This window comes from Peromyscus maniculatus, chromosome 18 (assembly GCF_049852395.1).
Source record: "Peromyscus maniculatus bairdii isolate BWxNUB_F1_BW_parent chromosome 18, HU_Pman_BW_mat_3.1, whole genome shotgun sequence".
Classification (NCBI taxonomy): domain Eukaryota; kingdom Metazoa; phylum Chordata; class Mammalia; order Rodentia; family Cricetidae; genus Peromyscus; species Peromyscus maniculatus.
In genome coordinates, this window is record NC_134869.1 from 4988116 (window position 1) to 5001359 (window position 13244).

Below are 13244 nucleotides of genomic sequence, written 5' to 3' on the forward strand. Positions count from 1 at the left end.
CAGGTAAGCTCTCAGATATTGAAAGCAAGCAATTCATGGAAAGAGTATGATGACCCAATCCTTGAAACATAGACTGAGGAAAATGTAGTGGCAAGTCAGAGTTCAATATTGATATGGAGAGGCATCATGAATGAAACATAAACACACACACACACACACACACACACACACACACACACACACACACATACTCACACATACACACAAACCAGGCATACAATCATGGAATAGAACATGATGTAGATCACTGCTATGGTGCTTCAACCAGTAAACAAAACCAAACGCCTAGTTTTGGAACCACCTGTTCCAATCCACATGCTCTTGAAGAGGTGGCACTGCTAGCTTTGGGTACAAGATCCATTAGGAGGACATGACAGGCAAGGGGAGAGACTCAAGAGTTGTTGCATCATACAGCTTTGTTATATCAAAACATTACATTTCTTATCATGATATTGCTATAAAGAGAATCCAGGTCACATGGTCAGCATGGAATGCATGTTCTCCAACCAAATCTCTGGACCTAAGCATGATCCTTGCAACCTAGGACTGATGAAACTTTTGGGTGTTCTGTGTCATTTCAGATTTTGAAGCTTTAAGCAAATAAATGTGATTTTCAACTTTATTTCTAAATAGAGTCTATTGAAGACCAAAAACGTTGTGGATATACTGGAATTTGGGAGCAAGGCATGTCCCCTAAACTGATGTATAAACTATTTTAAGAACATAGATGACAGTATTGGGGGTAAAGAAATCAGAGGAGAGAGGTGGTATAGAGAGAGTGGGAAGATACTCAGAGAATGTGATTGCTCACATGAATCCAGAGATGAGGCAGTAGATCTAGATGGAAAAGTATAAAGGATTGCCTGCAAATCCCAGTAATTAGAAAGAGGCCTGGAGTCAGCTGTATAGTTGAGGCCTCAGACAGCTTGGTCTTTCTAAAAATCAGTTGTGGAACATCACACTTCCATGAATAGATACCCTGCCCAGGATATATTGTTATTTACCCAGCAAAGACAGAAATCCCTTCTGCATGGTCCTGCTTCTTATCTCACTGATGTCCCATCCAGAGGAGGGTTCATGTTCTTCCAAATGCCTTGAGATCAAGCTGACAGGGGACAGTATCTGCCTTCTACAATATTCATCTCAGCCCACTCTTGGTAGTTGGATCATGTTCAGGAAATGAACTGGGGGATAAGACTGTGCCTAGCTGGTTCTCAAAGTTCAGGCTTGAGACTCCCTCTCTGTGAATGTCAATTTTCCTGTCTTCTACAGGCAGGGGAGTGTGTCAGGGGTCTTCTCCTTTTTACATGGTTCAGGTGACCCAAGGGAGAGCCTCCTCAAGCTTATTCACAGCTGCTCAGGATACATCCTGGCTTCAGATTCCCCAAATCTGGCCTCAGCAGCCATGAGAATTGTGGCGCAGTTAACTTGACTTTTTTGAGACACAGGCTCTCCTGGAACTTGCACTGCAGTCATTCTTCAGTTCTCCTCCTCATTTCCCAATTGGTTGAGATCAAGGCATGCATCACTATGCCCAGCTCCTTTTTTCTATTTCTAAATGTTCAAACATCCATAAACAACCAGAGTGAGGTCAAGATCATGATGGGGAAAACCACAGAGATAGCTTACCTAAGCCGGAAACTCTTGGACTCTGGCTGGAACAAGCACAGGACCAAACTAGGTACTCTGACTGTGGGTGACAGTCTGGGTGATCACATGAAGCTTCAGGTGACCATGTTCAGGACTGACTGTGAACATACCTATCTGTCCTGAGCCAGACAACTGGAAGAGGCAGCCTGCTGGTGGAAGACACAGCCTACTAAGCCTTTGTCTCAGTACAGAAAATAAAAAGGAAGCCAGAAGTTGGCCATTTGTATTACTTATCAGTTCCCCTTTATGTATCTGCCTCTCAGGGAAGACTGTGTAATTCCTTTTCCCTCAAATTAATGAGTTTATTGAGGTTAATACAGGAGTATAGGTATGGGATTACTTATAGTAATATGAATAACTCTAATGTGTGGCATCACAAAGTCTTACATTATAATGGGTGACTCATGAAGACTCGAATTCTGCATGTGTCTGCATGACTTGTTTGCAGCTGAATGAGACAGAGGGTCTTATTTCTTCAGTGTAGATGTAACCAACTGTCTTATTAAATAAGAAACACAGAACCAATGTAAAAGAGAAAGCCAAGAGGTCAGAGCTCAGAGCTAAAATCTTACCCTTCCTCCTGCGGTGTTCCTACTTCTCTGAAAGAGAGCTACTTCCTGTGTGTATGTCTTTACATAGTCTTTCTTTTCTGCCTTCTCATTGGTTGTAAACCCAAACACATGACTGCCTCGTCACTGCCCGTAAGTACAGCCCTCCAGGTCTTAAAGGCATATGTCTCCAATGCTGGCTGTATACCTGAACACCCAGAGATCTACCTAGCTCTGTCTACCAAGCGCTGGGATTAAACGCGTGCGCCACCACTTCCACGATCTTGCTATGGCTCTAATAGCTCTGACTCCCGGGCAACTTTATTTATTAACATACAATTAAAATCACATTTCAGTACAAATAAAATACCACCATATTTCCTCTTTTCTATTTTAATAAAAAGAAAAAAGCAAAAGGTTATAACTAACAAAAGAAAAACTATATACAAAAGTACAATAACTATATACAATATATACAAGTAATAAATACCTAAACAATATTTAGTCCATTTTTATAAAACAAATCAGAGAAAATAATTCCATTTCCTATACTATTTTGGTAAGTCCAAAATGTATCTAATTCACTTTCTATCCTAATTAATCTTCAATTATAACTAACTAATCTTCAACTATAACTAACTAATCTTCAACTCCCTCAGAGACCCAAGAAGGAAATAATATTAGCTAACAAAAAATAAAAACAGGAAGCTCATGCAAGCAAATTCTAAAAAAAATGTGAGTTGACAGAAACAGCCAGCTGCCTGGATGGTCACCTGAGGTTTCTCCGCAGTGTTGGGGTATCATCTTCAGCCTATAGGCTTAGCGTATCTGGCAGACTCATTTGTGAAGTAGGATGTACACAAGGTCAACAGTTCAACCTCACATTGGGTGAGAGCAGTCCATGTACCAGAAACACGTGAATTCCACTAGTGTCATGTCATGATTCAAGATTTTAAATTCTGGAAATTGTTGACGGTTTTTTAATTCAGCTGTCCATTCTTCTTGGCTGTGTATATATGGCTTCATCTCAGCATCCCTTTCTTCTCCACATCCCTCTATTAAATGCCAGTCTACTATTGAGAGGTGTGAGCTTAATTACTCTTCAAGAATAACTGTTTCAGCTGCTGTTCCATTGCACAATAGAAGCCATCGGCCCACTGCGTGTTCAGCTGCATTCGAAGAAAAGGGCACTGTACCTTTTCTGGATTGTGAAGGCTACTTCAGGGATGGTGCCATATTGTCCTGGCCTCAGAAGTTGCCTTTTGATAAAGCTATAACTACACTTGTTTTGGCAAGAATCAGTAGTCCTTTGTTTCATGTCCTGTCTGTTCATTTTGTCCTGTTGATTCGAGGATACTTTGTTGTCCAGTGGCCAACTTTTGCCACAATGAAAGTTAACTCCATATGCAGTTTCATCAATGCCCATATTTTCTCTGAAGTAGATTGGTACTGCCAGGAGCCAACATGTCTCAAAAAAGAAAAATTTCTAAGTTATCAAACATTTTAAATGCCATATTCTGTAGATCTCTGAAGGGTTTGAAGATGACCTGTCTAAAATATATCTGCTCAATTTTTAAAACATATCTAATATGACTACAAGTTCTATTGTAATGTCTAACTACTAACTTTCATTTCTTTATATCCTAATAGTTGGTAATAATAACGTTCAAAGATCAGAAAATTGCATTATATTGTTAAATGAATTGTATAACTACAATTAGAAATATAAATATAGCACTTTCTAACAATATCAATTTTAAATTTGTATACAATATAAAACAATCCAATCCAATGTAAAGTATTTAAAACTAGTAATTGTCTTTTTCTTTTCTTTTCTTTTCTTTTCTTTTCTTTTCTTTTCTTTTCTTTTTTTCTTTTCTTTTCTTTTCTTTTCTTTTCTTTTCTTGTCTTGTCTTTTTAAAGAAGAACCCTAAATCTAATCTCCTTTGCTTAGCCTCTTTCCTAACCCTTCACAACAACTTGTAACCAACCACCCTAAACAATGAAAATTATCCCAGACCCAAAACCCATTAAAAAGCCCAAAAAACCACCCACCCCACACCACCTCTTTGGGAATGTGGGTGTCGTATTCTTAAAATTGCTTCCTGCTGTGTATGGGTGAAGTTATCTTTATCCTGAAAAAAAAATTTTAGGTTAATTCTCAAATTCTAGGAAAGGTAACTATATCCTTCATTATCCAGTCTGTGTATAATGCCAAAGTTCAGGGTTTATCTCAAGTCCTTATTCAAGTAGTCTTTGAGACTGAATCATCTCAGCTAGTCCTCTCAAAATTACTCTGAGCACCTTGTATTTCAAAGTTGATCTGTAGATGCTGTTTGTCAACTTAATGATATTATTATTGTCCAAGTGGAATTGTTGTTGTTGTGGGGCCCCATCTTCTTCCTGGAAACTTCAGTTGATGTTAGGCCTGGCCGTGATTTCCTGCAGAAAACTGATGAGACTGAACACAAAGACATATATATGCAGCTAATTGATGCCTTTTTTCTAGAATTAGTTAATACTCTATATGACCATATCTTAACAAAGTTTAAAATGTATATATATATATATATATATATATATATATATATTAATCTTGTAAATTATATATCAAATTCATACTTTAAGAAAAGTTTAAAGAATCAGAATAGAATCAAAGAGTTGAGATTAGTAATAGAATAGTCTCTTAATTAATTTGGCTTTTGTCCTGTCCCATAGCAGAAGATGGCTCTTTTATTCTGGCATGATACAAGGAGTTTGCATTTTCCTTTTAACAACATGCTTGAGTTTAAAGAAGGAGAGAGCTATTCTCCAACTCCAAAGTCAGCTTTAAATTTTAATGGAACTGGGACTATTAGAAGACCAATAGTGTTAAATCTTTAGAGAAAAGCAGAAACAAATATTTAGGAAGACATAAAATTTTTTAGATAATATATACCCATACGCCGTTTCACTCTGTTTCCTGGGATAGATGATTTGTTCCTTTTCTTCAGTTGTCTCATTTGTCCAGTGTTCTTCAGATTCCTTAACCTTCATTCTCCTAAAAGACAAAAACAAAAACCTTTCCCCAAGACTAATTTTGGGGATGTTCCTTTTTGGCAAGTTATTATCTGATTAAATGAAAAGGCATGTGTTACTGGTACAAGTTAGTTTAAATTGGATGTTCATGCTGGTTGATGAACTATCACCTTCTCTAATTAAGAGGTCTCTCCTGTTCAAATAGAACCTTCATCAATTTTGATGGTACTCACAGCTTATCTTCTCCTGTAGAAACAAAAGCAAAACCTTGTCCCCAACATAATACATACACTAGTTTCCATTCTGAGGTCAGCATATCCTTAAAGTATATAGGCTGATATAATTCTGTAGTTTTTTCTATTATCCAATGTCTCTCTGCAACTGTTGTTCCTTTCTCATTGGCATTCAGAAAATTCAAAGTTAATAGAGCATTATGCAATCTATTTCTGGGGGTTTTTGTTACCACTTTCTGTTTATTTAGCATATCCTTTAGAGTTCTGTTTGATCTTTCTATAACTGCTTGACCTGTAGGATTATGTGGTATACCTGTAATATGCTTTATATTATAATAAGCAAAAAACTGTTTCATTTTAACAGAGACATATGATGGAGCATTGTCAGTTTTGATTTGTGCAGGTATATCCATGATGGCCATAACTTCTAGCAAATGAGTGATTACAGAATCAGCTTTTTCAGAACTCAAAGCAGTTGCTCATTGAAATCCTGAATATGTATCGATGGTGTGGTGTACATATTTCAGTTTTCATTATTCTGCAAAGTGAAACATGTCCATCTGCCAGATTTCTTTCCTCTGAGTACCCTTTGGGTTACATCCTGCTGGTAATGGTGTTTAATTGCAGAAGGAACAAGTAGGACATTTCTCTACTATTTCTTTGGCTTGTTGCCAGGTTGTAGAAAAATCCTTTTTTAAACCTTTACTATTGACATGATGTTTTTTATGAAATTCTGAGGCCTCCAGCACATTTCCTATCAATAATTTATCAATCTCATTATTGCCTTGTGCTAGAGGGCCTGGCGGACCAGTATGGGATCGAATGTGAGTTATATATAAAGGATGACTCCTTTTCCTGATTGTATCTTGTAATTGAATAAATAGTGAAGTTAATTCTGAAGCATCAGGGATAAATTCTGCAGTCTCAATATGTAATACCACTCTTTCAGCATACTGAGAGTCAGTTACTATGTTGAGAGGTTCTAAAAAATCCATTAATACCAACAGAATAGCTTCAGGTGATAATTCTCTTGGACTATTTAAGTTCTTGTCACCTTCTAAGGTTTTGAACAAATTATTCAGTTCATCATATTTTACCTCAACAATAGTTCATAGATGAGAAATATCTCCAAATAATATTTGAAAGTCATTAAGAGTATGTAGTCTATCTCTCCTAATTTGCACCTTTTGGGGTCTAATTTTTTGTAGCTCTATTTTATATCCTAAATAATTAATAGAATCTCTTCTTTGTATCTTTTCAGGAGCAATTTGTAATCCCCAGCAAGGCAAATTTTTCTTTACTTCTTCAAACATTCTTTCTAAAGTATCTGCATTTGAGTCAGCTAGTAAAATGTCATCCATATAATGATAAATTATAGATTTAGGAAATTTTTTATGTATCACTTCCAATGGCTGTTGTACAAAAAATATTGGCACAGAGTTGGGCTATTCAACATTCCTTGTGGGTGGACCCTCCATTGAAATCTTTTAACCGGTTGAGAATTATTATAAGTAGGCACTGTGAAAGCAAATCTTTCTCTGTCTTTTTCTTGTAAAGGTATTGAAAAGAAACAGTCTTTTAAATCAATAACTATAAGAGGCAATCCTTTTGGTAACAGAGTAGGCAAAGGCATCCCAGATTGTAGAGAGCCCATAGGCTGAATTACTTTGTTAATTGCTCTAAGGTCTGTTACCATTCTCCATTTACCAGATTTCTTTTTAATAACAAATACAGGAGAATTCCAAGGGCTGGTTGATTCTTTAATATGCTGAGCATTTAACTGTTCTTCTACCAGCTCTTCTAAAGCCTGGAGTTTCTCTGTTGTTAAAGGCCATTGCTGGACCCATACAGACTTGTCTATTAACCATTTTAAAGGTAGAGCTGTTGGTGTCTTTGGAAGATCATCAGTTGTTGTGCCCTGTTCTTGTATAATATGGATGGCTGGTGACCACTCATTAGAACAATATCTTCTAATATTTCTCTCAGAAACATGTGCTAGTTGATGATTTGTTTCTGAGATTGGAGAGATATTAATCTGAGTATTCCATTGTTGCAATAAGTCTCGACCCCACAGGTTCATAGCTATGTTAACCACATATGGTTTTAATTTTCCTCTCTGTCCTTCTGGACCTCTACATTCGAGCCATCTTGCACTCTGTTTCACATGAGATAATATCCCAATTCCTAACAGTTGAACGTTTACCTCCTGAAGAGGCCAAGTTGGATGCCAAAATTCTTGTGCAATTATGGTAACGTCCGCACCTGTGTCTACCAGACCAGACAACAAAACACCATTTATTTTTATCGTTAATTTTGGTCTTTGTTCATTAATAGAAGTTTGCCAAAAATTTTTCTTTATGTTTTCTCCTGAATTTCCAATTCTCTCTGTTTCATCATCCTGACCAGCATGATTTATTCCAATAGGCATTTGGTTATTTAATTGCTCTGAGCAGGGGTTTCCTCTACGGCTGCAGAAAAGGTTTGAACTGGATTTGCTATGGAGCCCTGCATGAGGCCCCTCTGGGAGTTTCCCAAAGACTGAGGCAAAGGACTAACCTGTCTGTCCTTTGTTCATCTACATTCATTGGTCCAGTGTTTTCCCTTACCACACCTTCTGCATACTCCAGAAGGAAGGGACATTCTGTTGCCATTGTTGCTTGAAGAAACATTGTTTCTAGGAATGACCTGTTTACAGTCCCCTTTTAAATGTCCTTGCTTTCCACATCTAAAACATCTAAAATTCCTCAAACCTTTTGAAATTGCTTCTCCTACCTACCTATCATCATGCTCATGAGCCTCAACATTAACTGTGTCTCTAATCCAATCTTCCAAGGTACAGATCTTGCCTTTAACAGCCTGATTATTCTTTTACATGCTGCATTTGCATTCTCAAAGGCCAAAGATTCAATTACTATCTTACTAGCTTCTGAATCTGAGACCATCCTCTTTACTGCTGAAGCCATTCTTTGTAAAAAAATCTGTGAAAGATTCTTTTGGGCCTTGCATAACCTTTGTAAATGACTCATTTTTTCCCCTGGTTCCTCAACTCTGTCCCATGCATTCAAGGCTGCTGTTCGACATAAAATTAGGGTTTGGACATCGTATAAACATTGTGTTTGTACCGAAGCGTATTGGCCTTTTCCAATAAGCTGACCCTGGTAAACTTGTATTCCTTTGACCCTCCATTGTTTTTATATGTTTTTAGCTTCATCCTTGAACCAAGTTAGCCACTGTTAACCTCTGGCTGGGTTCCAGAACAGCTTGTGCCAGCTTCTGCCAGTCCTGTGGTACAACCCTATTATATGTTGACCAAGAGTTTAACATTTGCTTTACAGATGGGGAATGCATGTCATAAGATACTATTGCCTCCTTAAACTTTCATAAAGCCAACATTTCAATTGGAGCCCAAATATTTTGTGTTGTCATTTGATCAGGCAACTGCTGTATTGTTACAGGATAAATTAAGGGTGACTGTGTGAAAACAGGCTTTCTTTCTGTAACCTTATGATCCAAACTTGAAACAACTTCACTTTGAATTTCTTCTGTCTGAATTTTTACAGGTTTAACAAATTTTTCTAAAGCTGTCATCCTGGCACTTGAATTGACTATCTTTTTAAATAGTAAAATGAGGATAAGCATAGTGATAAACTGCATAATTCCAACAATACTAATCTTCTCATATAGTTGTTCCATTGTCAGACTGCCTAAAATTTCAAACAAAACCCAATTTTCTTGCAATGTACATATAAAACCCATTTTTTTTAATGTGGAAAAATTTCTCTTTTAAATAGTTTCCTTTAAAATATCTGATATGTTATGACTTACCAAATCTGCATAGAACAGTAGAAATCCAGGCCAATTTCAAAACAGCCACCTAGTGTCTGAGGTGTGAAGAGAGAGAGAGAGAGAGAGAGAGAGAGAGAGAGAGAGAGAGAGAGAGAGAAAGAGAGAGAAAGAGAGAGAGAGAGAAAGCGTAGCCGGCTAAAGCTTAAATCCAGCCATGTGTTCCCTCTTGAGCCGAGTCAGGGCTTGGCTCTGGCTTCCTTAAGCTCTGACCATGTGCGTTGACTTCACAGACAGGGGCCCTGTTCGGCAGGGCAGGCTGAGTTGTTTGTAGCACAGGCTTTAAGCAAGTAGCTCATGGTTATTCCGGCCATACCCAGCAGGAAGCAATTTCAAGAATACAACGCCCACATTCCCAAAGAGTTGGTGTGGGGAAGGTGTTTTTTGTTTTTTGTTTTTTGTTTTTGTCTTTTAATGGGTTTTGGGTCTGGGATAATTTTCATGGATTAGGGGAGTTGGTTACAAGTTGTCAAAGGTTAGGAAAAGGGCTAAGCAAAGGAGATTAGATTTAAGGTTCTTGTTTAAAAAAAAGGAAGAAAAATGTAAATACTTTACATTGGGTTGCATTGTTTTATATTGTATATAAATTATATATATATATATTGAAATTGATATTGTTAGAAAATGCTATATGTATATTTCTAATTGTACTTATACTGTTCATTTAACAATGTCATGCGATTTTCTGATCCTGGAATGTTGTTATTACCAATTATTAGGATATAAAGAAGTGAAAGTTAGTAGTTAGACATTATAATAGAACTTGTAGTCATATTAGGTATGTTTTCAAGATTGAGAAGATATATTTTAGATAGACAGGTTATCTTCAAACCCTTCAGAGATCTACAGAATATGGCATTTAAAATGTTTTAATAACTTAGAAAAAAAATTTTTTTTATGACTATGAGACATGTCGGCTCCTGGCAGTACCAATCTACTTCAGAGAAAATATGGGCATTGAAAAAACGGCAGTTGGAGTTAACTTTCATTGTGGCAAAAGTTAGCCACTGGACAACAAAGTATCCTCGAATCAACTGCTGACAAACAGGACAGACAGGACACGAAACAAAGGACTCCTGATTCTTGCCAAAACAAGTGTGGTTATGGCTTTATCAAAAGGCATCTTCTGAGGCCAGGACAGTATGACACCATTCCTAAAGTGGTCTTCACAATCTGGAAAAGGTACAGTGCCCTTTTCTTCGAAGGCAGCTGAACAGACAGTGGGCCGATGACTTCTGTTGTGCAATGGAACAGCAGCAGAAACAGTTATTCTTGAAGAGTAATTAAGCTCACGCCTCTCAATAGTAGACTGGCATTTAATAGAGGGATGTGGAGAAGAAGGGGATGCTGAGATGAAGCCACATACACACATAGCCAAGAAGAATGGACAGCTGAATTCAAAAAACATCAACAATTTCCAGAATTTAAAATCCTGAATCATGACATGACACTAGTGGAATTCAGGTGTTTCTGGAATATAGACTGCTCTCACCCAATGTGAGGTTGAACTGTTGGTTGACCTTGTGTACATCCTACTTCACAAATGAGTCTGTCAGATACACTAAGCCTATAGGCTGAAGATGATGCCCGAACACCGCGGAGAAACCTCAGATGATTGTCCAAGCAGCTGGCTGTTTCTGTCAACTCAAAATTTCTTGGAAGTTGCTTGCTTGTACTTCCTGTTTTTATTTTTGTTAGCTAATATTATTTCCTTCTTGGGTCTCTGAGGGTGTCGAAGATTAGTTAGTTATAGGATAGAAAGTGAATTAGATACAATAGGCTAGATAATGGAATTATTTTCTCTGAATTTGTCAAATACAAATGAACTAGACATTGTTTAGGTATTATTTGTATATATTGTATATAGTTATTGTACATTTGTATATCGTTTTTCTTATGTTAGTTATAAGCTTTTACCTTTTTTCTTTTTATTAAAATAGATAAGGGGAAATATGGTGATATTTTATTTGTATTAAAATGTTATTTGTATGTTAATAAATAAAGTTGCCTGGGGGTCAGAGCTATTAGCAAGCCATAGTAAAGCAGGGCAGTGGTGGCGTATTCTTGTGATCCCAGCACTTGGTAGGCAAGGCTAGGTAAGTCTCTGTGTGTTCAGTGATACAGCCAGTATTGGATACACATGCCTTTAATCTCAATACCAATCATAGAAAACCTGGAGGTCTATACAGACAGGCCGTGACAAGGCGGTCATGTGGTTGGGTTTACAACCAATGAGAAGGCAGAACAGAAACACTATAAAAAGACAGACACATAGGAAGTAGCTCTGGTTCAGAGAGGTAGGACCACTGCAGGTGGAAGGGTAAGATTTTAGCTCTTAGCTCTGACCTCTTGGCTTTCTTCTTTGCATTGGTTCTGTGTTTCATATTTAATAAGACAGTTGGTTACATCTACAAGGTGAGGCGGGACAAATACTAGTTATCCAGGGGGGCTCTGGCATTCTAGGCCCCCAAGAATCGTTCTAAATGAATGATCCAGGTTTTGTATAGAATTCTAGAAAAGGAATAAGGAATCCTTGTTGCAGCAGATGATACAGAGAAGTTGAGAAAGAACAGATTGGGTTCTAGCATGGTGATATGGATTATTCTAATGGAGAGGCAAGAGTTTCTGGTCCAGAAATATTAACAGACTAGATACTCTGAAGATTACATTTAGATTACTTTTTTCTCAGAGCTGAGGACCAAGCCCAAAGCCTTGTGCTTGCTAGGGAAGTACTCTACCACTGAGCTAAATCCCCATTGCCAAATTTTTTTAATTTAATTTTATTTTACAATACAATTCAGTTCTACATATCAGCCATGGATTCCCTTGTTCTCCCCACTCCCGCCTCCCTCCCCTTCCCCCCAGGCTACCCTCATATTCCCACCTCCTCCACAGCAAAGCCTCCCCCAAGGACTGAGATCAACCTGGTAGACTCCATCGTGGCAGGTCTAGTCCCCTCCTCCCAGGCCGAGTCAAGGGACCCTGCATAAGCCCCAGGTTTCAAACAGCCAAGTCATGCAATGAGCACAGGACCCGGTACCACTGCCTGGATGCCTCCCAAACAGATCAAGCCATCAACTGTCTCACCTATTCAGAGGGCCTGATCCAGTTGGGGGCGCCTCAGCCATTGGTTCATAGTTCATGTGTTTCCCATTGCCAAATTTTTTTTTTTTTTTTTTTTTTTTTTTTTTTTTTTTGGTTTTATTATTATTATTATTATTATTATTTTACAACACCATTCAGTTCAACATAATAGCCACAGAATCCCCTGTTCTCCCCCTCTCGCCCACCCCTCCCCCCAGCCCACCCCCCATTCCCACCTCCTCCAGATCAAGGTCTCCCCCGAGGACCGGGGTTGACCTGGTAGACTCAGTCCAGGCAGGTCCATTCCCCCCTCCCAGACCGAGCCAAGTGTCCCTGCATAAGTCCCAGGATTCAAACAGCCAACTCATGCAACGAGTCCAGGACCTGGCACCAATGCACAGCTGCCTCCCAAACAGATCAAGCCAAATGACTGTCTCACCCGTTCAGGTGGCCTGATCCAGTTGGGGGCCCCTCAGCCTTTGGTTCATAGATCCTGTGCTTCCATTCATTTGGTTATTTGTCCCGGTGCTTTATCCAACCTTGGCTTCAACAATTCTCGCTCATATAAATCCTCTTCTTACTCACTAATTAGACTCTCAGTGCTCCACCAGGGGCCCAGCCGTGGATGTCTGCCTTCAGATTCCTCAGTCCTTGGATGGGGTTTATGGCACCACTATTTGGGTGTCTGGCCATCCCATCACCAGAGTAGGTCAGTTCCTGCCGTCTCGCGACCATTGCCAGCAGTCTTTTGAGGGGGTATCTTTGTGGATCTCCGTGGGCCTCCCTAGCTCTCTGCTTCCTCCCCTTCTCACCTTCTCATGTGGTCTTCATTTACCATGGTCTCCTATTCCTTGTTCTCCCTCTCTTT

At 38.6% G+C, this 13244-nt stretch overlaps 1 protein-coding gene across 4 annotated transcripts in view; it reads left to right on the plus strand.

Annotated features, from left to right (window-relative positions):
• LOC143269227 (disks large homolog 5-like) overlaps positions 1-13244 on the plus strand; it is a 181257-nt gene that overhangs the window by 33540 nt on the left and 134473 nt on the right. The window lies entirely within an intron of this gene.